This window comes from Xenopus laevis, chromosome 3S (genome assembly GCF_017654675.1).
Source record: "Xenopus laevis strain J_2021 chromosome 3S, Xenopus_laevis_v10.1, whole genome shotgun sequence".
NCBI classification, from domain to species: domain Eukaryota; kingdom Metazoa; phylum Chordata; class Amphibia; order Anura; family Pipidae; genus Xenopus; species Xenopus laevis.
Genome location: NC_054376.1, coordinates 96,940,861 through 96,964,610, shown reverse-complemented (window position 1 = coordinate 96,964,610; position 23,750 = coordinate 96,940,861). Strand labels below are relative to the sequence as shown.

Here is a 23,750-nt window from a genome sequence, read left to right as displayed (position 1 = left end):
TGTGCAGGTGTATTGTGCTGAACCAGGGGAGCTGAGGTAATAATAATTGGTTGCTGTGGAGTGCAAGAGTGCCAGACTTGCCAGTAAGCTGCAGGCTGAAGCTAGCCTTTCATTAGGCAGGAGAAGAGCCACGTAGTTTTGGGAGTTGCTCGCCACGTAGTTTTGGGAGTTGCTCTCTCTCTCTGTGCCTTTTATCACGCTGCCAGACAAGAGGGGGCAGGGCCCAGCAAAGCCAGGAAATTGGCGCCAAAAACACGCGCTGCTAGCTAGCAGCAGCTAGCAGCCGTTGGGGAGACTGGAGAACACAGGCGGTGACGTCACACGCAGAGCGCCGGCGCTGACGTCACACGCAGAGCGCCGGCGCTGACGTCACACGCAGAGCGCCGGCGCTGACGTCACACGCAGAGCGCCGGCGCTGACGTCACACGCACCGCACGCACAGCACAGAGAGGCTGCAGCCAGCAAAACTGTGGGGAGAGGAGGCGTGCCTTTCCTCTGACGCACGCTTCCTGCTGGGCCGCACGGACCTCCATTCCGGGCCGCATGCGGCCCGCGGGCCACGGGTTGGACACCCCTGCGTTAAATTATATATAATTCTGTCCATCTGTATGCTTTGTTTAGGCAGGATTTTTCTTCTACATTTGCTTTGCTGTGGTGAAAATAACTACAATGTTTAGATGTTTGTACAGAGTATCATTAACAATTTAAGAAAACTTTGTTATATTTTGTGGTAAAATTCTCTATTCCAATATTGACTATATAGTCACAACTCAAAATATAAATGATGGTTTTCCAAACTGTGCATTGTTTTAGGCAACCAAAGCTTTGTCTTTGATTCTACTTTGCCTTTTATCCGTTAAAGTGTTTTCCCGTTGATAACAAAGGAAATGATCCTATGTATTTGTATAGGTTACAGTGTGTTTCTCTGTAAAAGATAAGAGAAACATAGGATGGGAGTCATAGGATGGGCTTGCTCCAGCCATTAAATGAAGGTATGCGGTAAGTTTTCTTTGAGCCCATAGGAAGGGAAGGGGTAACCAATGTCATTATTTAGCAGACAGACATAGATCAATAGATAGAAGAGGGCTCGGGATAGGTTGCAACATTTTTTTTTGCACTCTTTTTGCAGATTTTTCTATGTTTAATTTTGAAATCTGACATGGGGCTAGACATATTGTCAGTTTCCCAGGTGCCCCAGTCAAGTGACTTTATAAACGTCCTCCCTCCCCCAGCAGCCTAACAATAGAACAACGGGAAGGTAACACGATAATAAAGAAAAGAGATGCGGTACGCATCGGAGCTCACCCAGATTGACTGTGTCCATCCAGTCGCAGCCTTCACGAGATGCCGGTTACTTCATGCCGGCTTCAACTACTAGATTCATCACACCCCCGTGTTTGCGGCGCAGATCCTGGACAAGACTCGGACAGCCGTATTGAATGCAAAATTCAGGCTTTATTCCATACACACAGGTGAAAGATTGGGCGGTGGGTATGCACGCTGACTTACGCGTTTCTTGCCGGATCCACCGGCACTTCCTCAGAGTCAGTGAATATCACATGACTCTAGAGTTAAATAGCAACAGTATCTGACATCAGTGCTCTAAAACACAAGTGTGGTCTAATTAATCAATGACTAATGTGCATTATTCATATATTGGCTAAAATTGTGACCAGGGTCGGACTGGGGGCCCGGGGCCCACCGGGACTAATGTCCAGGGCCCCCTCCGACCCCCCCTGCCTTCCTACTATGACGCGCCGAGCATGATTGCACGAAGGCGCTGCTCGGTGCGCCTGCGTGTAGGCGCCGTTCCTCAGTTAAAGGTGCCGCACGCATGCGCAAATGGCGCTGCGCGGCACGTAAAAAATTTTTTTTTTCTTTTAAGGACGATCGGGACGGGGGACTGGCCCGGCGGGGGCCCATTAGGGGTCGGGGCCCACCGGGTTTTTTCCCGGTATCCCGCCGGGCCAGTCCGACACTGATTGTGACAACAATAAATAAAAGCTTAAAACATTACTCGATACAACCATATTTTTCGCATTATCTATACAAAAAACTACAACGTTAAAAATGTCGTGTTGTGGTAGTTAATCAAAAAGATATATAAGTTATACAATCGTGTTGTTTATATAAAGCCTGTTATTTAAATAAACCTTTTGTGTTCATATTACTATTTTAAGGTGGTCAAATAAAAACATTAATAGGACATATATGAAAAAATTAAAACAATATCAATTCTCTTTAGAGGACTGGTTAATGATTCATGTTCCATTATATCAATTCATATATCATTTCGTATGTTGTGACAATATGTTTCTATTCTTAACCAGTTGCAACTTCTAAACTGTTGCTTTTCGTCTAGTGTCATATTTTTTGAGCAGGTATAATATAATAAAGGTTATTATTTTGGTGATATTTAGAACTATTTCTATTCACTGTTTTATTTCACTCAAATTAATATTCTTGTTTTTTGTATTTATTAATATTTTTTCTACAAATATATCTATTTCCATCTATATAATGAACTAATCATATTTATTGTATATTACTACAAATTAATATCAAAAAACAGGTAACTTTATATTTTTTTGTCCTTTTATATATATATTAAATCAAATTGATCTATCTCTCATAATACATTTGCCGTTGCATATATTGTTTTTGATTCGTAATATATAACCTGTTTCCATCAAACGAAATAGCTAAAGGCAAAATACAATTCTATGTGAGTATACAGTATTTGTAGATTGCGGGAGCACTTCAATTCTGTAATTTTATCTCGTTCCAAAAAGACATTAATTTACCCCTTCTTCACACACACACTTAAGGCTGTTTGTTACTAATCATAATAGTACACAAAAATTGTTGTTCTTATAAAAAAAAATTTTTGTAATAATCCTGATCATCTTAGGAAATATTTTACATCTGCTTCTTTGTTAAGACCTCTAGGTTTAACTGTATTCAGTGTCAATATCCAATAGAATTCTCTCTTAGAAAGTATATCCTCTATGTCTCCTTTTCTCTTACTGAGTCTTATCACTTCTATCACTTGAAACATTACATAATGTTCATTGGCCTGATGTTTATCTATTACATGTTCCGCTACTGCAGATGAAATGTCTCTTCTATTAATACACGCTAAATGCTCTAAAACTCTATCTTTAAATCTTCTAGTAGTTTTACCTACATATTGTTGTCCACACTTACAAGTGGCTAAATATATCACATTAACAAGGGAAAGTTGTGCTCACCACTATTTTTTAAAACCATTAGGCCCCGTGCAATGAGGGTGTGACCACAAAATACATATAATCAACTACAAGAGGTCCTCTGCACTCAACCCATTAAGACAGCGACATTTTGTGCATACTGCTACTAAAAAATGCCTTACCCTTTAAACAACACAGGGATTGTTTGTCCATGTATTGCAATATATTTAAGCTGGCCAACTACGTCAAAGTCATCCCATATCTGGCCAGTCCTACGCTTAATTTTCATCTGATTCATTAAGAATTCAATTGCTTAATTATACATTTTACAAAGGGACTAAGTTTTACCTGCAACTTACTAGCTGCTTTCAAAGTAAAACTCCCAAACTTGGCTGCCCTTTTATTAGACACCAGTGGGATCACCTAACTATAGCTGGGAGGGGTGGGAGCTACAACATGGAGCTGGTCACTGCTCCTGTATAACTATAACAAACAAGGGAAAGTTGTGCTCACCACTATTTTTTAAAACCATTAGGCGGGGGTGCAATGAGGGTGTGACCACAAAATACATATAGTCAACTACAAGATTCCTCTGCACTCAACCCATTATCAATATATTTAAGACATTGAGACATTTTGTGCATACTGCTACTGAAAAATGCCTTACCCTTTAAACAACACAGGGATTGTTTGTCCATATATTGCAATATATTTAAGCTGGCCAACTACGTCAAAGTCATCCCATATCTGGCCAGTCCTACGCTTAATTCTTAATGAATCAGATGAAAATTAAGCATAGGACTGGCCAGATATGGGATGACTTTGACGTAGTTGGCCAGCTTAAATATATTGCAATATATGGACAAACAATCCCTGTTTTGTTTAAAGGGTAAGGCATTTTTTAGTAGCAGTATGCACAAAATGTCGCTGTCTTAAATATATTGATAATGGGTTGAGTGCAGAGGACCTCTTGTAGTTGACTATATAAATATATCACATTCACAGTTCTGCAGTTAGCATACATCCTGTTTTTGTAAAGTTTATTTGTATTCGTACTTTTAAACTGATCTGATCTATTAATGAAACGACAACATTTACATATGTTAGCTCCACACTTGTAAGTGCCCAAAGTTTTCATCCAATTTTCTTTGTTCTCTTTATTAATGTCGGGTAACATACTTGGTACTAATTTATCTCTCAAATTCAGACTACGTCTGTATACTCTCTGTGGTTTCTCCAGTTGCATGGAAGATAGAATGGGGTCTCTCTGAAGTAATGACCAATGTTTGTAAATTATTTTCTGTATTTGTTTTGCCTCCATACTATATGTAGTTATAAATCTTATCTTTCCATCATTTTGCTGTACTCTGGGATATTTTGGTGTCTTAAGTAAATCAGCTCTATTTTTCCTGATCGCATTCTCATAGGCCTTCTTGACACAATCAATTTCATACCCCCTGGATATAAGTCTGTCCCAAAGTTCCATGGATCTCTGATGAAAGGTGTCCCAAGTGGCACAGTTCCGTCTAAGTCGGATGAACTGGCCAGTCGGTACACCTCTCAGCAAAGACTCAGGATGGCTACTATTCCTGTGTAACAATGAATTCCTACTTATGGACTTTCTGTATACATCAGTAAGGATATGTGAGTTATTAGTTTTGAATTGTATGTCCAAGAAATCCATTGTTAGTTTATCCTTCTTATATGTGAAACGTATATTGTTGTCGTTGTCATTACAATGTTGTACGAACTTCTCCAATAGTTGGTCACTCCCCTCCCAGATTATAATCAAATCATCGATATAGCGATGGTAACTTTTAATATTTTTCCTGTACGGGTTATTGTCTGTAAGAATGTAATGTGTTTCAAACCACCCCATAAAGAGGTTGGCATACGATGGGGCAAATTTTGCCCCCATCGCTGTGCCACGCCTCTGCAAGTAGTATTGTCCATCGAACATGAAATAATTATGTTTTAACAAATAATCCACTGCATCCACTATATATTGATTCTGTTTGGGAGTGTAAAATTTCAACTCTCTTAGCCAAAAATGTAAAGCATGTAACCCATGATGATGTAGTATGGATGAATATAATGCTGAGACATCCATTGTAACCCAGGTATAGTCCTCCTTCCATTCAATATCTATCAATTTGCTGATTGTATCCCCACTGTCCCTCAAATATGAGGGTAAACCGACCACCAATGGTTGTATCAATTTTTCATTAAGTGATCCAATGCCTGCAATTATTGGACGTCCCTGGGGTCTATGCGGATCCTTATGTACCTTAGGGAAGGTGTGAAAAATAGGAATCTTAGGACATTCTACCCTTAAGTATTGTAATTCATTGTCATTAAGTATACCCTCAGTTCTACCATGCTGTAAAAAATCAAATAATTTTTTTTGAAAAAGTAGTGTAGGGTCACTGTCCAATTTGCCATAATTGTCCAGATCATCAAGTTGTTGCTTTATATCAGACATATAGTATTCCCGATTCAAGATGACTATAGAACCCCCTTTGTCCGAATTTCTTATTACTATATTGTTGTTATTTTTCAAAGATTCTATTGCTTGGTATTCTTGTTTGCTTAAATTATTCATACCTGAAATTTTATGTTCATCAAATAATGCATGTAAATCTGTGATCACCAAGTCATAGAATCTTTCCACAAAAGGTCCCTGATGTGTTGTAGGAGTAAAATGTGATTTCACTTTTAGATCCGTATGTATTACTCTAGTGTTAGAGTTAATCTCTATTTCTTCCATTGCATGTATGGCATCTGTTGTATTATCTGTATTAAATCGATCTATAACCTCCAACACATCTTGGGTTAAAAAATCAACATCTGTATTTACAGGCTTTATATAAACAACACGATTGTATAACTTATATATCTTTTTGATTAACTACCACAACACGACATTTTTAACGTTGTAGTTTTTTGTATAGATAATGCGAAAAATATGGTTGTATCGAGTAATGTTTTAAGCTTTTATTTATTGTTGTCACAATTTTAGCCGATATATGAATAATGCACATTGGTCATTGATTAATTAGACCACACTTGTGTTTTAGAGCACTGATGTCAGATACTGTTGCTATTTAACTCTAGAGTCATGTGATATTCACTGACTCTGAGGAAGTGCCGGTGGATCCGGCAAGAAACGCGTAAGTCAGCGTGCATACCCACCGCCCAACCTTTCACCTGTGTGTATGGAATAAAGCCTGAATTTTGCATTCAATACTGCTGTCCGAGTCTTGTCCAGGATCTGCGCCGCAAACACGGGGGTGTGATGAATCGGGAAGGTAACACGATCCCTGGTAGATATGAGAATAGCACTCAATAGTATAAATCCAAGTCCCACTTTGACTCTAGTTACATTGAGTAGGAAGAACAATAGTCCGCATGAAAGCAGTTCCATTATGAAGTGTTGGCTCTTTATGAATGCACAGGATCAAGCAAAAAGACCTGAGATGGCTGCCTACACACACATATTACAAGTAAAAAAATATATAATTCTTGGTTCAGGAATAAAACTTTATATGGCAGAGTGAATTATCTGCAGTGTAAACAATGTAATTAAAAACTTCACTATAAAACTCATGACAGTATCCTTTTAAATCTAGTGTTTCTTGAACTTATTTTTGCATTAATAAACATAGATCATAGATCATTTATTGCTTTCATAAATCACCTCCAAAATAGGTATGTGCTGAGAGCTGGCAAGTCCATTGAACTAGCAGAAATTGGCAACCCGATCTCTGTGTTATATTGTAATTTTTAAGCACAATTTGTCAGTTATGGAGGTAAATGGTACAATTTTTGAAGTAAAAGACAGGTTGCTGGGAGTTTCACATATTTGGTTTGCAGGTGCAGTTGTTACATTGGAGCCTCCCTTTCTTCTGTAAATGGCATGCCTTTTTCTTTTTTCCCATGCCCTTTATCTCAGTGCAGCAATGCAGTTTCCTTCAAAAATTCCAGAATCAAAAACATACAATAAGCAAATTCCCGACTTTATGTTTTTTTTGTTTAATCAGCAAAATTCAGCTCCACCTAATCCCCTGTGAAATTGTGAAAATATTCCAGCATGTTACTTGCATAAAATGACATTATTAGATGTATAAATATCACATATTTCAGATGGATAAATTAAACTGAGGGAGAACAGTTTAAAGGAATAGTAACATAAAAATGAAAGTGTATTTAAGTAATTAAAATATAATGTGCTGTTTCCCTGCACTGGTAAAACGGGTGTTTTTGCATTAAAAACACTACTATAGTTTTTATAAACAAGCTGCTGCGTAGTCATAGGGGCAGCCATTCAAGGCTCGGTTTATATAACATACCGGTATGCACTCTGCAGAATATCTTTGTATTACTTTATAGAGCATATCTGTTATCTGCTAAGTAACCTGTGCCTTTTATCGTATTCCAGCTTAAATGGCTGATCCCGTGGCTGCAAAGCAGCCTAATAATATAAACTATAGTAGTCTTTGGAGTATGAGAAGTTTCTTAAGGTTAAATGGGAGAAGAAATCATCAATATTATACATTTTTCAGACACTTTGTTGCCCAGAGAGAGTGTTACTTCCCAGAGGTGGGAAAACGCCTGTGTGCAACTGCACTAAGAGCTGAATTTGTGTGCAGTGTCATCCTGGCTTTAGTTCTGCTGCCTTCCATAGGAAAGAATTTGATTTTGCTGCAAATCCATAGGAAAGAATTTGATTAGAATTAACATATCGCCAACAAGCATGTAACTCTGTACCACAACACAAATGTGCCTCAGCACACAATCTAGAGTCTAGACAATTAGGGGTTATTTATCAAAATCTGAAATTGTCCCAATATTTGCTGAAAACCATTCCGACCAAATCCACTTGGACTTGCCCACCCCTTTTTATCAATAAACTTTTACAAAAATTGTGCTGGAAAAGACTCGATAAAATCGTGAAAAAATCCGAATCGTACGTTTTTTTTTATTTGTTTGCCAAAACCTGCAACTTTTTCAGATTTGACACACGAAACCATGAAATCTTTTGATTATTGAACGAAACCCAACGCAGATTAGGATATCTTCAAAATGTCAACAGGACATCTGCCATCGACTGCTAAATGAACTCGGCAGGTCTGAGATGGAGTACTTGTTTATTCGGACTTTAAACACCATTGGGGTTTAAAATTTGAGGTTTTTCTTCCATGAAAAAATACTGTTTCCCTGGTCACTATGGCAGCCTTCGCACATTTGGGTTTTCCCTGCCCTACACCTTTGATAGGACAGAAAACTCATTTCCATATTACCCATCCTATATAGCACTCTCTTCTCCTGCCTGCTATGTCTTTTTTGCTGTCCTCTCCAAGATAGGACAATGTTATTTTTCTTTTGTGGCTCATCTGGACCCAAGTTGGGATCTAGTAATTGGGGAGTTCAGCCTCTCGCCCTGGAAAGGCCATGCAGAGTATTTCCTCTTAGAGAAGGTCAGACCCCCATTATTAGGCAGCCCGGGGTCACATTTGTGCATTTACTGCACCTTTCACTGAGTTACTCAGTGTTGGTAAGGTGTAAATGTACTGCTTCTTAGACCAGTCAGCAGGACGGCACCTTAGATAGATCTTCGGTAAGATATTTCCTTGTGGTTCAGGCTGGAAAACTTGGGCTACTGACTTCCAGGTTCGGGACGCAATGGGGAGATGACGTTTGCGTTCCAGGAGGAGCATCTTTCCTGCGTGCATCAATTATGGTGCAGGTAGGGGAAGTGACGCGCCTTCTGGGATGCTTAAGGGAACTTCCGGAGATGTGGTTTCAACCCTTATTGGCGCAAAACGGCTCTCCCTCTTCATTCTATTATTTTGACAAGTGCCCAGTAAGTTCAGCCTTCTTTTCTTTCTTTTTCTGTTGTATTGTAATGTTTTCTCTGTGGTTCCTTTTAAAAGGAACTGTGTTTCATTTGGAATAGGGATGGGTGACCAGGTGCCTAGTAGCCCAAACAATGCTGCCAATGAAAGTAGGAGGTAAGCCACTACAAGGGTAAATACTGTATGTAGTGTTGGTTAAGGCAGGTAAAAGAGTGCTTAAATAATTTTATTCCCCCCCCCCCCAGGAAAAGAACCAGTAAGGAAAAACACAGGAATCAAGCAAGGAACCATTCAAAATTGTGTCAGATATGCACAAGAAGATTGTCTGGAGATGCAGCAGCAGATAATGCAGGTGTCATGAGGTGGATAGAAGAAGTGGTGGTGGAAGGTTTAAAATCAGCAAAACGCTTCAGAGAGGAGGTCGGGCGTAGTCCAGATCTGGCTAATGCAAGTTGCTTAAGATGGTAGGAAGTGGAAGACTTGGAAGAAGAGCAAAAATTGGAAGATGAGAATTATTCTTCCTTTCATTTGTCACTGGCGGAGCCTTTAACAAAAGCAGTGAGAGTGCAACTTAATTTCCAGAGAAAGCTGAAGTTCAGCAGTCATCGTCAAATCTGATTAAGTTCCTCAAAAAAGAGAAGGCTACTTTTCCAGTACACAAAGTAAAAAAGAGGAGATTGTCAAAGAGTGGGAGAAAACTTGTGCAAAATTCCAGTACCATCAAAGGTGCAAAAATGATATACTTTTTCATCTGCAGAGGAACAGATTTGGGATAAAGCACCGAAAGTGGATGCAGAAGTTTCACGTCTATCAAGAAGGACACTTGCCAATAGAGGACATTGTATCTTTTTTGAATCCAATGGATAAAAAAAAAAAAAAGGAAGCTTCACTTGAAAAATCACATCTGGCCTTAGGAGCAACTTGTAGGCTTGTTTAGCTCTTACTTCTGTGTCCAGAGCAATGTAGATGTGGTTACAGAATATTGAGACTGTCTTAAGAGAAGGTGTAGACACAAGAAACATCATAGATGCTTTATCTGAGAAAAAATCGGCAAAAGATTTTGTAACGGAATCTTCAGTGAACTTGGTTAGAACCTCAAGAGCTATGGCATTGTCAGTGGCAAGAGCATGAAATGCAGATAAAGCATTGAAGATGAATTTGTGTAATCTCTCATTTGAATGAATTCACATCTGAGCGAATTTTCGTCTGGCGAAGTGTTGTGCTGCCTGCGAAGCCGTTGCTGGCGAAATTTTGATGCTTAGTAAATTTGCCCCCTAATGTCTAGTAACTCTCTAAGGAGCAAATTTACTAAGCAGCGAAGATTCAGGTAGTAGTATAAATTCAAAGACTGTTATGTGCAGCACAAAAAACCTAATTAATATTTAATCGCAATATGTCTGTGGATCAGTGTTTGCTAAATGCTTTAGTTGTTTAACAAATACCATTACTAGATTTATTACATGCATGTCATTACAAGGCTTAAAATGAATGGAGTGCTTGGAACCCGGGGACCTGTAATTTGGATCACCATAGCTTAAGTCTGCTAAAAATCAACATTAAATAACCCCAATTGCATTGTTTTGCCAGCAATATGGATTCATGCAGCTTAGTTACCCTCAAGTACAAGCTGCTGTTTTATTAATACAGAATTATTTGCTAAAAAGGAGAAGGAAAGCTACAAAAGCAGTTTATTGCCAATAGATTAGCCATATTAGTGCAACTTATAACACTATATTTATTCTGCAGAATGCTTTACAATACCTGTATAAACAGCTCTAGAAGCTCTTGCTTTGTTTAGGATAGCAGCTGCCATATTAGCTTGTTGTGACATCAATTCCTGCCTGGGTCTATCCCTGCTCACTCATAGCTCTGGGCTCAGATTACAGCAGGGAGGGGAGGAGGGAGAGGGAGAGAGGAGCAAACTGAGCATGCTCAAGCCCTAGCCCTAGAGGTTTATGCTGAAAACAGGAAGTCTGATAGAGAAGTTCATGTGTACACAATAGAAGGAAATAAATACTGTGTTTTTTGACAGAACAGCATTACTTTGAGGGTCTTTTGGTGTATTTATAGACGTTTCTGATAAAGCTTACTTAATTTTAGCCTTTCCTTCTCCTTTAAGATGATCGTCAAGTAATTCAAATCTTTCTGGAAAACAGGTTTCTGCATAAGGGATCCCATACCTGTAGTATAAGCAGCAATTAGAACAAACCTGCCTTGTATAACAACAGCACCAGTATGTAAATGATGAAAATATTTTACTTTGGATGTTTTGGTCACATACTGAGACTTTTGTAAGAAAAAAAAAACCCTCTTTCACTGCTGATACATATTTATCTCTTTATATTTTGCCACACAAAAGGTTACTGGTTAAATTAAGGAATGTTGGCCTGGAACATAGTATTTGTACCTGGATAGAGAACTGGCTAAAAGATAGACTACAAAGAGTGGTGGTAAATGGAACATTTTCTAATTGGACCAGTGTTGTTAGTGGAGTACCGCAGGGCTCTGTACTAGGTCCCTTGCTTTTCAACTTGTTTATTAATGACCTGGAGGTGGGCATTGAAAGTACTGTTTCTATTTTTGCAGATGATACTAAATTGTGCAGAACTATAGGTTCCATGCAGGATGCTGCCACTTTGCAAAGTGATCTGTCTAAACTGGAAAACTGGGCAGCAAACTGGAAAATGAGGTTCAACGTTGATAAATGCAAGGTTATGCACTTTGGCAAAAATAATATAAATGCAAGTTATACACTAAATGGCAATGTGTTGGGAGTCACTTAAATGAGAAGGATCTAGGGGTTTTTGTAGATAACACGTTGTCTAATTCTGGGCAGTGTCATTCTGTGACTACTAAGGCAAATAAAGTTCTGTCTTGCATAAAAAAGGGCATTAACTCAAGGGATGAAAACATAATTATGCCTCTTTATAGGTCCCTGGTAAGGCATCATCTGGAGTATGCAGTTCAGTTTTGGACTCCAGTCCTTAAGAGGGATATAAATGAGCTGGAGAGAGTGCAGAGACGTGCAACTAAATTGGTTAGAGGGATGGAAGACTTAAATTATGAGGGTAGACTGTCAAGGTTGGGGTTGTTTTCTATGGAAAAAAGGCGCTTGCGAGGGGACATGATTACACTTTACAAGTACATTAGAGGACATTATAGACAAATGGCAGGGGACCTTTTTACCCATAAAGTGGATCACCGTACCAGAGGCCACCCCTTTAGACTAGAAGAAAAGAACTTTCATTTGAAGCAACGAAGAGGGTTCTTCACAGTCAGGACAGTGAGGTTGTGGAATGCACTGCCGGGTGATGTTGTGATGGCTGATCGTGTTTTTATATGGTCATGAAACTCCTCGGTAACTTATAATATCCTTATATTTTACAAGAGGGGGTACTTTATTCACTATATAAATGCTGATCTCAGAGGCACCTTTTCGGTAGAATTTAGGGGGCCAGGTTAGGGAAGCTCCACCTATGTGGTGCAGAATAGGAAGATGTGTCCAGCAGACAGATGGAGCACTTGTCCCATGTATGCAAGCTGTGTATGTTGTGACTGTTCCTGTTTGACTATGTGTGTGTGTGTTGTACCAGAGCGATGCTAAACATGAGCAGCAGCCAGAGAGAGGAGAGGGAGGAAAAGCCTGTTTACACAGACTGCAAACTGCCTGGGGAATAATGCAGGAAAGGAAGTGAGCCGGCTCTCTGTCTGACTGCTCCAACTTCCTGCTCTCTCTCTCTCTCACACACACACACACACATATATACCAAAGGGAAAAAAGAAAAGAAAGAAAAAAATCAGGCTCTCATTACAACAGAAACCTTTGCAGACGACCGTCAGCATGGGAAACGAAGGGATTTTACCAATATAATTTGGGAAAGTTATAAAGGGCAGAAGAAAGTTGCTAGAGGACAGCAGGAGTTTGGGTATGTACATTTGTCTATATTGTCTGCCACTTTGTGGAGCATCTCTCTGCAGATGAAAAAGGCACACAGAAAGTTTGCATGGAAGTGATAAACATATTTGGAGCTGGGCTTCTCTCTGCCTATTGCTTTTGCTGTCTGTGTAGCTGTAGATGTATTAATAAGTGAGGTGATCGATCTTCATGTGCATCCTCTGCTTCCCCTGGCTTTGCTGGAAGAGGGTTGAACGCATTCATTATAAAAGCAGACCCTCTAATTGCACTAATAATTTCATTTCTATTAACAAAAAAACTTTTTTCTTAAATGTAGCACTGGCATTAATATTAATAGGTGTCAGCAACTCAATTAAAATTGTGAAAAAAAAAACCTTTTCAAATGTACGATGATGCCATTTTTTCCTATGCACATCACACTTCCTGTCACTTCAGCCAAATTAATTGCCGGAAGCCCCTCTCAGTTTTTATTAATTAGCAACGAAGTGGATACATTTCGGAAAAAAGTGACCAAAACTCCAGCACAAGTGGCATTCACTTACGAATTTAGTACGAATAGAGAACCTATCTAACTTTCCCAGCAACCACACAAAGTTTCCCAGCATCCTTAGCTACATACCTAGCACTAGTGGTAAACAAGAACATGCAGTATGGCACTGAGCAAACACAAATGTGTTAATAATTATCAACAAGGAGAAGTGAATGCAGAGGATGCTGCAAAAGTAACTGAGAATTAGTAACTAAGAATTAGTGATGCTTAAGGGTAAGTCCACACTGGGCATTTTGGGGAGATTTGGTCGCCTGGCGACTATTCACCTCGTTTTTGCGGTGACCAATCTCCCCAAATGCCTTCCCAGGCTCTGCGCCAGCTTAAAATGAAAAAAAAAAACACCGGCGCTGATCACACGCAGCGATTCGTTTTCCGAAGTTTTCTGAAGTTTCCACATGAGGCAACTTCGGATGACTTCGGAAAACGAACCGTCACATGTGATTAGCGCCGGCTTTTTTTCTTTTTAAGCTGGCGCAGAGCCAGGGAAGGCGTTTGGGGAGATTGGTCACCGCAAAAACGAGGTGAATAGTCGCCAGGCGACGACATCTCCCCAAAACGCCCTAAGGGGCAAGGATGAGTGAATCTGAATTTGCACAGAACTGCTGTAGTTAATAATATGTGTCATCAAGTGTGAATGCTGAAGTTCTGAATAAAGCCCAGGTTTTGGAATGTTTTTTATTTGGATTTGTGAATATACATAGCATTTACTGTATTTAGATCATATCAGCTGGAATTTTTAGGCTTAGTGGTCCTTTATTGCAGGGATTGTTATAATGCATGCCCCACACCTTTATTATTATTAATATTATTAACATGTATTTATATAGTGCCAACATATTTCACAGCGCTGTAAAGTAAATGTGTTTATACAACTAAATCACACGAATTATATTCATGGAACTTTCTTTGTGCATCCCTATGCAACTGGTATCATGTCCCCCGGCAGGCAGTTGCTGGCACCTCTGTGGCAGTTGTTTGCCATGACAAGCAGATCATCTAGCAGGGCATGGAGATCTTTATTAGGAGGCGATGCAGCCTATTAAGCAGAGGGCCACTGGAGTTGTGCTACAAGCAGGGGAGGGGATTCTCCTGAAAGAAAGTTATGTGAGTCTGGCTTGTCTGGAAACAGTAAGACTAATTGCCATGCGCTTCCGGTTTGAAACTGGCAGCAGACAACATCTTGAAAATGAGTCAGTGGAGCACACAAAGAGACTCTGTGGTTTCCTCCTCCTCGGGTCTATGTACTTGCAGCTTGCAGTTTCCTTTGTAATCTTCAGAGGGCATTTTTAGCTGTGACCATTTATTATAAACGTTCAGCCTAGGTATTAGGGGAAAAAGCTGGAGTGTTGTTTTTGGATGAGAATTTTTTTTTTTTTTAAAATACAGTTAGTGGACCTGATGCCTTTGGTGGGGGGGGGGAGTTCCCTTTTATTTTCCACTGGCTACAGGAAAAGAGCACATTTAGTCATGGCTAAGTAATGTCTGTGCACACCAACTAATCTCATTAGCAGTTTCCGTTCCCCAAACACAGCAGGGTGTTTTTATGACTTGCAGAGGAGCAGAGTGGCCACCAGCATGCACAGATAGGAGGTTTACCGCATAATCTGATCAGCAAGATACTTAGAAAAATGTAATTAGTAGGATTGCACTGATTGGCACCTGGTTTAATTTCTACTGCATTGATCTTATAAAGTCATAGTGTGTGGGTGGTATATTTTATACTTTTTCTCATATCTTTATTTACTCACTCAGAATCACTGGGCTAGAGCTGCTGATGAGGGCCAGATGTTAAAACGTGCATTTACAAAACATCACAGCGCTAGGTTTAAAAATGGGCTCAGAATTTGGTAAAGGCAGAACGCAATGGTAGTTAGGACGACCTCCTGAAATTCCTGAATGCCAAACAACAATAAAACTATAGCTCAGATTTTTGATGCTTCCACCTTAATAAGACAATATAGAATAATGTCTAGGCTCATTCAGCAATATTGTTGTGAAAGTACAGTCAGAATGTATTCTTGCTCAAAAAACCTCATCCAGCTGCTTTACAGGCACACCATGAGATCCAGGTCACAGTAAGTCTGGCATTCAGATGGACATCATTAAACACAGGCATCGTTAGCAAAGGGTTCAGAGATGATTATCTATAACATATTCAAGAAGTATGTCTGCAGGATTCAGTGAAGAATATTTTCTCCTTTTGATGAATAGATATCTCGCTCCATGTGAGCTGTTCAGTACTCAAGGAATAACAGCTATTGAATGAGGCAGATTTACAGAGTCCTTGTGAATGTAGCTGCATATTCTGCTTTAACAAGCGAGACAGTAGAAGGTTCATTGTCGACAAAAAAATTGCACTTACACCATTCATTAAAGGTACACTATTTCTGTCCAAAAACACTTCTTGTACGTCTGTGTAGTTACAACTAAAGGGCAAATTTACTAAAGGGTGAAGTGAAGATTCGCCAGCGTGACGTCATTACGGAACTTCCCCGATTTACTAACAGTCGGGGATAGACTCTATCGGTACTTCGATCCCTAATGCCAGGCGAATTTGTGCTCTGGTGAATGGACGTAACTACGCAAATTCACTAAGATTTTACTGAACGTTACCTCTTGTGCCAGACTTGCCTTAACCATCTCAGACCAGGCAAAGTGCAATAGAGTAGATAGGACTAAAGGTGGCCATACACGGGCCGATAAAAGCTGCCGACAGACCGTGTCGGCAGCTTATTGGCCCGTGTATGGGGGCCCCCGACGGGCTTCCCCGATCGAGATCTGGCCGAAAGTCGGCCAGATCTCGATCGGATGGGATTAAAAATCCCGTCGGATCGCGGCCGCATCTGTTCGTTGATGCGGTCCCGCGATCCGACCGCCCGTTTGGCGAACGCTAGGATCCGATCGTTGGGCCCTAGGGCCCACGATCGGATCAGCCCGATATTGCCCACCTCAAGGTGGGCATATCGGAGGGAGATCCGCTCGTTTGGCGACATCGCCAAACGAGCGGATCTATCCGTGTATGGTCACCTTTACTCAAAAAACAAGTTGAACATTTTTCTAAGTCTCAAAAAAACGCTAGTGTCTTTTCCTTTTTTCAGGGTGATAGGCTGCAAAAGATCGTAATTTTTTTTTTGGGGGTAACCGGCTTTCCTCCTACATTTCCTAATATATGGCACCTAAACTATACACTGGGCTCATGTGTAGGGCAATATAACAACTTTATTTTATTTTATTAAGGTTCTCTGGACTTGTACACTTGTAGTGTAATGTATTTGCTGCAACATCTACGTCCATTGAACTTTAACATCCCGCCATATGCAAATTAGGCAACGCTAGCGTAACTTCGCTTCGTGCACTAACGCTGGCGCAACTTTGCCAGCTTTCGGCACCCTGGACGCAACAGGTGGGGTTTTGCTAGCAGGTTTGGGGATCCAAGTGGATGGGGGGTTGTGAGCGGGTGGGGGGGAGTGGGTTGGAGGGTGAGTGGGTCGGAGGGTGAGCAAGTGCAGGGGGTGACCACCCTAATGTTGTACCATTTTTAAATCCAGCCTACAACAGGATGCAGCAATAGGATAAACAGAGATGCAGCACTAATGCCATTTTAATGCTGCACACTGCAAATGATGCAACCCCCCATTCTGAAAACAGTTAAGGTCCCCATAGACACAAAGATTTTTCTTGCCGAACGACCGATTTTAGCGAAGTCCGACCAATCCTTCGTTTCAAAATATTCGTGGTCTCAAGATAATGATTGGATCTTTTAAAAATCTTTACATCTATGGCCAGCTTTAGCTGCAAATTGCATCTAACTTGCAAACATTATGGGTAAAAACATGACACACGGATCTGCATTTATAACTTAACCTTTTACTGTAGTTACACATCCATGTTTACCTATCATAGCTGCATTTGGTACTGTAGAGGTTTTTATACCAAACGTCTGGAGGTTTTTCCCCCATAGATAAAATTTAACATCTTGGAGAACATTATCTCCGTAGACTTAGAGGCAACTGAACATGAAAATATAATAATTTTATGTAATAGCAGTGACTATTGCCATACGTTATGAATTGCACTTCAGTACAGAAATAATTTGGAAAAACCATTGCATTGCCCTGTATGCTATCTGTAATGACAATTATGTAAATGCATAAAAAAAGCAAATGTAGGACTAACAGTTGAACAAATAGCTGCTGTTATGTTGGTTATGATGTTTAATAAGGATCATCTTCATCTTTGTACTATTAAATCTATTATAAAGGGACAGACTTTTTTCTAATTGCCGTTTTATGCTTTTTTAAAGGAATTAGAGTCATACAGAAACAACATATGTTGTATGTCTGTTCTCAATAATATTGTGGCCAATTACAGATTAGATAGATTGATACACAGAGTGTGAGGCTGATGATAGCAGTCCTTGATATTCATACATTAGCTATTCAAAGAGAAAGAGAGCAGGGGTGGACCTAGAGGGGCAAATTTACTAACCTCCGAAAATTCGCCAGGTGTAGATTGGCCAGGACACACGAATTCACTAAAATCCAAGTTGCGTCCAGGGTGACGAACGCTGGCGAAGTTGCGCAGTGCCAAGCAAAGCGAAGTTGCGCAGTGCCAAGCAAAGCGAAGTTGCGCTAGCGTTGCCTAATTTGCATACACTGGGAAGTTAAAGTACAATGGACGTATATGTTGCAGCAAATACATTACACTACACAAGCCCAGGGAACCTTAATAAAACCTTAATAAAACCTTATATTGCCCTACACATATTGCCCTGCCATATGTTGGGAAATGTAGGGGGGAAGCGGGTTACACCAAAAAAAATTTACACTCTTTTGCAGCCCATTGCCCTGAAAAAAGGAAAAGACGCAAGCGTTTTTTGGGACTTTTTCAACTAAATTTTGAGGAAGTCCTATCTACTCTATTGCACTTTGCCTGGTCTGAGGTGGCAAAGTCAAGTCGGGCGCAAGAGGTAACGTTCAGTAAAATCCACATCTTCGTGAATTTGCGTAGTTACGTCCATTCACCAGAGCGAAAATTCGCCAGGCGTTGTGGAGCGAAGTACCGCTAGAGTCTATCTCCTTCGCTAGCGAAGTTACGCCAGCAACCGTTGTAAATCGGCGTAATAACAAAATGAAGTCTCGATGGTGAATTTTTGCCAGCGTTAGTCACCTCACCCTTTAGTAAATTTGCCCCAGAGCCTCTTGGCTCAAATCTACCATGTTCATTAGTATCAGGCATCAGTAAGTTTTACGTTTCTGTGGAAGGAATGGGATGGGGGAATTGTTGGGGAACAATTTTTGTGGATTCAGTGGGAGGGCAGTGGACAGCTTGCCTAATAGTATGGCAACTGCAGTTGTAGAGAATCTTGTATAAGTGTACATGGAATATTCATGAAGGAAATGTTTTGATTTTATACTCCTAGGCATACACACAGGTTAATTGACCATGTGAAGGCTGGAAACTTATCCTGTAAACTCCACTGGAGCAGTGACTGATGTATAATCTCTGTAAAAGCACTGCTGAATATGCCAGTGCAGTATAAGTAATGGATAGTAATAATACCCAAACTGTCCCAGAGCTCTGCTGATATGGTTATGTAATATTAGGAGCAAAGTCTTCTACACTTCTAATTACCTATAGCAGTGCTGTCCAACTTCTGTGCTACCAAGGGCCAAACTTTTAATGGCCTATGTGGTTGAGGGCCGATAATGGAAGTCAGTGTTGGCCACTCCCACTTTTAAACCACACCCACTGTATACCACACCCATATTACCACAAGAACGTTTAAGATCATATCCACATTAACTGTGGTAGCACGCCAAAAAAACAAATGGCTGGTGCTCACTGCAGGCAAATACCTCATCACTAATATGTGAAAAATTGAAGTCATGTTAAAAACCTACCCTTAAATCCATATGCCTCATCCTTCTCTGTGCATAATACAACAACCCCCCAACACATGATTAAACACAAACAACAATTTACAAATGCTAACAAATTTGAAGAACAAACCCCTTACAGACTTACACGTGCAGAGAATGGCACACACAAGCAGCACTGGGCAAGCAGAGAATGGCACACCCAAGCAGCACAGGGCAAGCAGAGAATGGCACACCCAAGCAGCACTGGGCAAGTAGAGAATGGCACACACAGGCAGCACTGGGCAAGCAAATAATGGCACATACAAGCAGCACAGGGCAAGCAGAGAATGGCACACACAAGAAGCACTTGGCAAGTAAATAATGGCACACACAAGCAGCACTGGGCAAGCAGAGAATGGCACACCCAAGCAGCACTGCGTAAGCAGAGAATGGCACACCCAAGCAACACAGGGCAAGCAGAGAATGGCACACCCAAGCAGCACTGGGCACGTAGAGAATGGCACACACAGGCAGCACTGGGCAAGCAAATAATGGCACATACAAGCAGCACAGGGCAAGCAGAGAATGGCACACACAAGAAGCACTGGGCAAGCAAATAATGGCACACACAAGCAGCACTGGGCAAGCAGAGAATGGCACACACATGGAGGGAAGGCAGAACAGAGCAGGAGACAAGGAAAGATATCAATCTAATATGTACTACATACAGTGACAGTGCTGGTGCTCCATTAGCATTTTGAATAAAGTGTGAACAGGTGAACAATGTGGGCAGTTTCAGTCTGGGTCTCAGGTGTGAACAGTACAGGCTTTAGGATATAAACAATAGAGGTGTCACAAGTGTGAACAATACAGGGGGATCACAGGTGTGAACAATATAGGGGGTTAGAGTCTGAATTTGAGGTTTAAACAATGCAGGGGCCAGTTAATCTCTGTAGTGATACCGTTTAAATATTATATATGGTAAACAGACACAGCATGTGGGGGCCACAGAAGTGGTGGTGCGGCCCGCGGACCGCCAGTTGGACAGCCCTGACCTAAAGCATCATCAGGTAGCATTTACTGGTCACCTGTTTTGAAGCAAGTATCTTATTGGTTGCTGCTCCTGGGTAAACTTTTACACATGGGGTGATGGTGTTTAGTGGCAAGCTGCTGCTGTGTTTATTCAAATAACACCTTATCTCCCAAAAATATGAGGCCCCTACTTTCCCAACATTAATCCTTTCTGCTACTAACGCCTTCCATTTGGGAGGGTAAAGCTAGTGATATGCGTGCAGTGAAATTTGGACTACTGGAAGCAACACCAATGTAAAATTGATTATGACAGGAACTCTTAACAATGTTAGAAAAAGGGAAACATTCAGGGTTATATCATTGCAAAATTATGTCATTGTGGTATAATAAAGATCTGCTGTGAGAGGACCTGTGAGTGGTTATTATAAATTGTGTGTTTCATCCCACTGGAAATCCAGATAAAGTGATTCACTTTCTACCATGGAACTAGGAAAAGCCAGATAGTTTCTATGATGTGGTTAAACACAGCTTCTCATAAAAATGGACTCAATTTAGGAATAGAATTTGATGGTATTAGTAAGATATAGAATTTGTTCTCTTTTCATATTTACAAACATTATATGTTTACAATCTATATTCCATAATTATCATGTCAGCACGGATGCCATCTTTGTTTCTAAACACTCCCACTCCCAGCATGTAGTATTGCCTAGGAGGTGGTATCAACTCAGATAGCTGCAACAAAAGAACCTAAAAGAATATGTTCAATATAAATAACAATATTAGCTTTTTAAAATATTTTTAAATGATCAAGATTGTTTGTAGGTAAAGCAAAATGTAGTAGGATTAAAGGAAAACTATACCCCCAAAATGAACACTTAAGCAACAGATACTGTAGTTCATATCATATTAAGTGGCATATTAAAGAATCTTACCAAACTGGAATATATATTAAAGTAAATATTGCCCTTTTACATCTCTTGCCTTGAGCCACCATTTCGTGATGGTCTCTGTGCTGCCTCAGAGATCACCTGACCAGAAATACTACAAGTCTAACTGTAACAGGAAAAAGTGTGGAAGCAAAAGACACAACTCTGTCTGTTAATTGGCTCATGTGACCTAACATGTATGGTTGTTGGTATGTTTGTGTGCACAGTGAATTCGACGATCCCAGGGGGCGGCCCTTATTTTTTAAAATGGCAATTTTCTATTTATGATTACCCAATGGCACATACTAATAGAAAAGTATATTATTATGAAAATGGTTTATTTACATGAAGCAGGGTTTTACATATGAGCTGTTTTATGCAATACTGTATCTTTTTATAGAGACCTACATTGTTTGGGGGGTATAGTTTTATAGTTTTAGCATCACTCTTTTAGGGTTATAGTAAAAGAATGCTGTGTTTCTCTTCTCCATCTTTTATTGGGAGACTGGGACATATTCTCAGAATATTTGCAATTGTTTTTTCTTTTGTATTTTTTATTGTTTTAAGTTCTCCGGCTCTCCAATTTGGAATTTCAGCAATCTGGTTGCTGGGTCTTGTTTACCTTAGCAACCAGGGAGTGATCTGAATGAGAGGCTGGAAAATGAATGGAAGAGGAACCAATTATGCATGGCAGGGCCACCATCAAATGGTGGTCCTTATGGAAGGTTGGAGGCAGACTGAAGGTCAGTTATGGTGTGAGTTGTCTCACATTTAGAGGCACATTTATTGAAGGTCGAATTTCAAATTCATGTGAGTTTTTTTTAAATTCTATTTAATTTGAATATACTCGAAATTCGATTGGGAGGTCATTTGGTAAAAAAAAAATCGAATATCTTAAGCTCGCACTAATTTTACCGGCTCGATAAACTCAAATCAAATTCGACCAAACTTGATTCGAGTTTTTTCTCCAAAAAAAATCTCAAATATCAGGAAGACTACTAACATGTCCAATTTGGTCCCTGGACCTCTCCCATTGACTTTTACATGAACTCGGCAGGTTTTAGGTTGTGAATAGTCTAATTCGAGTTCTTAAAGGGCCAGAGCATGATAAATCTTGAAATTCAAATTCGAATTTATGTTAAAACTCGAATCAGGTTTGGATATTTAAAAATTTGAAAATGTAAGAGTTTTGACCATAAAAAAAAATTTGAAAATTAGAATTGTAACTTTCTATTTGACCCTTAATAAATCTGCCCCTTAATGTCCAAAATATTCCAGAAATCTCAGGTCAAAGGCCAATTAGTGTGATATTTGGGCTAAACAAATATTTACTGTTGTAATGATCTCAGATACATACTGTAAGTGATTTCACAAATCTCCAGTTTTGTTATCATACAAGAGGGAACCTGATCATATTTTGCACAGCAAGTGAGGCTTCAACTGTGATATTCATTAACAAGCTAGGAAATGATAATGTTTTGTGAAGGTTATGAATCATTTTTCTGTTATTATGATTAACACATTTCATTTCAAAGAAAAAAAGAGCTTTGAGTAATGGGTGGAATAACAAATTCAGGTAAAATACACAAGATTACAAGCTACTATTGCAGCCATGTGACCAGTTGATGTTATTGTTTCTTTAAAACAGTTGATTTGTGCTTTGCATGCTTGGATTCAACTTTAATGTAGAAAAAGTAAATGGAAAGGATGCTTTAAGGAATAAAACAAAGTTAGGGATGGGCTCCATATTTAAGCCACTGGCAATGGCCATCTTGAAGTCATTAGAGAATCAGGGAGATTACATTTTTAGCATTCTATGGCGCTCACTGACTACTGAGCTGGCTGCAAATGGTTGTAGGACCAAGAATCGATATGGATGTGTTTATATCTCTTTAACTTATCAGTTAAATGATTAAGGGGAAACACACTATAAATAACAAGGTCAAATACAGCTTGAGTCTTTCAGAAAGTAGCTGACAATGTTATACACCACCCAACCCACTGCACGCTGCAGCCATATTTGTTATTATCAGCTGGAATGCTCATTGATAAAAACTGCAGGGGCCTGCCATTGCTTGTAATAGTAACCCCTGCACCACTACCAATACCACTATTAATAGCCATATCAATCCAGATAGTAGGAATATACATTCATATTATGCTTCATACAACCTTAATGAACCACATTTGGTCCTTTTAGGTTGTATAAAGCATAGTATGTATTCATATTCCGCACGTGTGGTTTGTGAATGAGCCATTAAAGTCTAATATGTCCACCATTTACTACTGTATCCCTTAGTCCATATCATACTGAAATATTGGCACTCTGGACTCTTGCAGTAATGCCCTGTCAGCAGAAGAAAAACTACTACCCTTGCAATGTTCCCATAGTGAGGGC

At 39.9% G+C, this 23,750-nt stretch overlaps 1 protein-coding gene across 1 annotated transcript in view; it reads left to right on the top strand.

The window, feature by feature from the left end:
• Window positions 1-12,622: 12,622 nt before the first annotated feature.
• elk3.S (ELK3, ETS transcription factor S homeolog) overlaps window positions 12,623-23,750 on the top strand; it is a 29,467-nt gene continuing 18,339 nt past the window's right edge. Inside the window, exon 1 of the mRNA XM_018256049.2 lies at window positions 12,623-12,990. The gene's annotated coding sequence lies outside the window, so the exon portion shown is untranslated. The remainder of the gene's footprint in view (window positions 12,991-23,750) is intronic.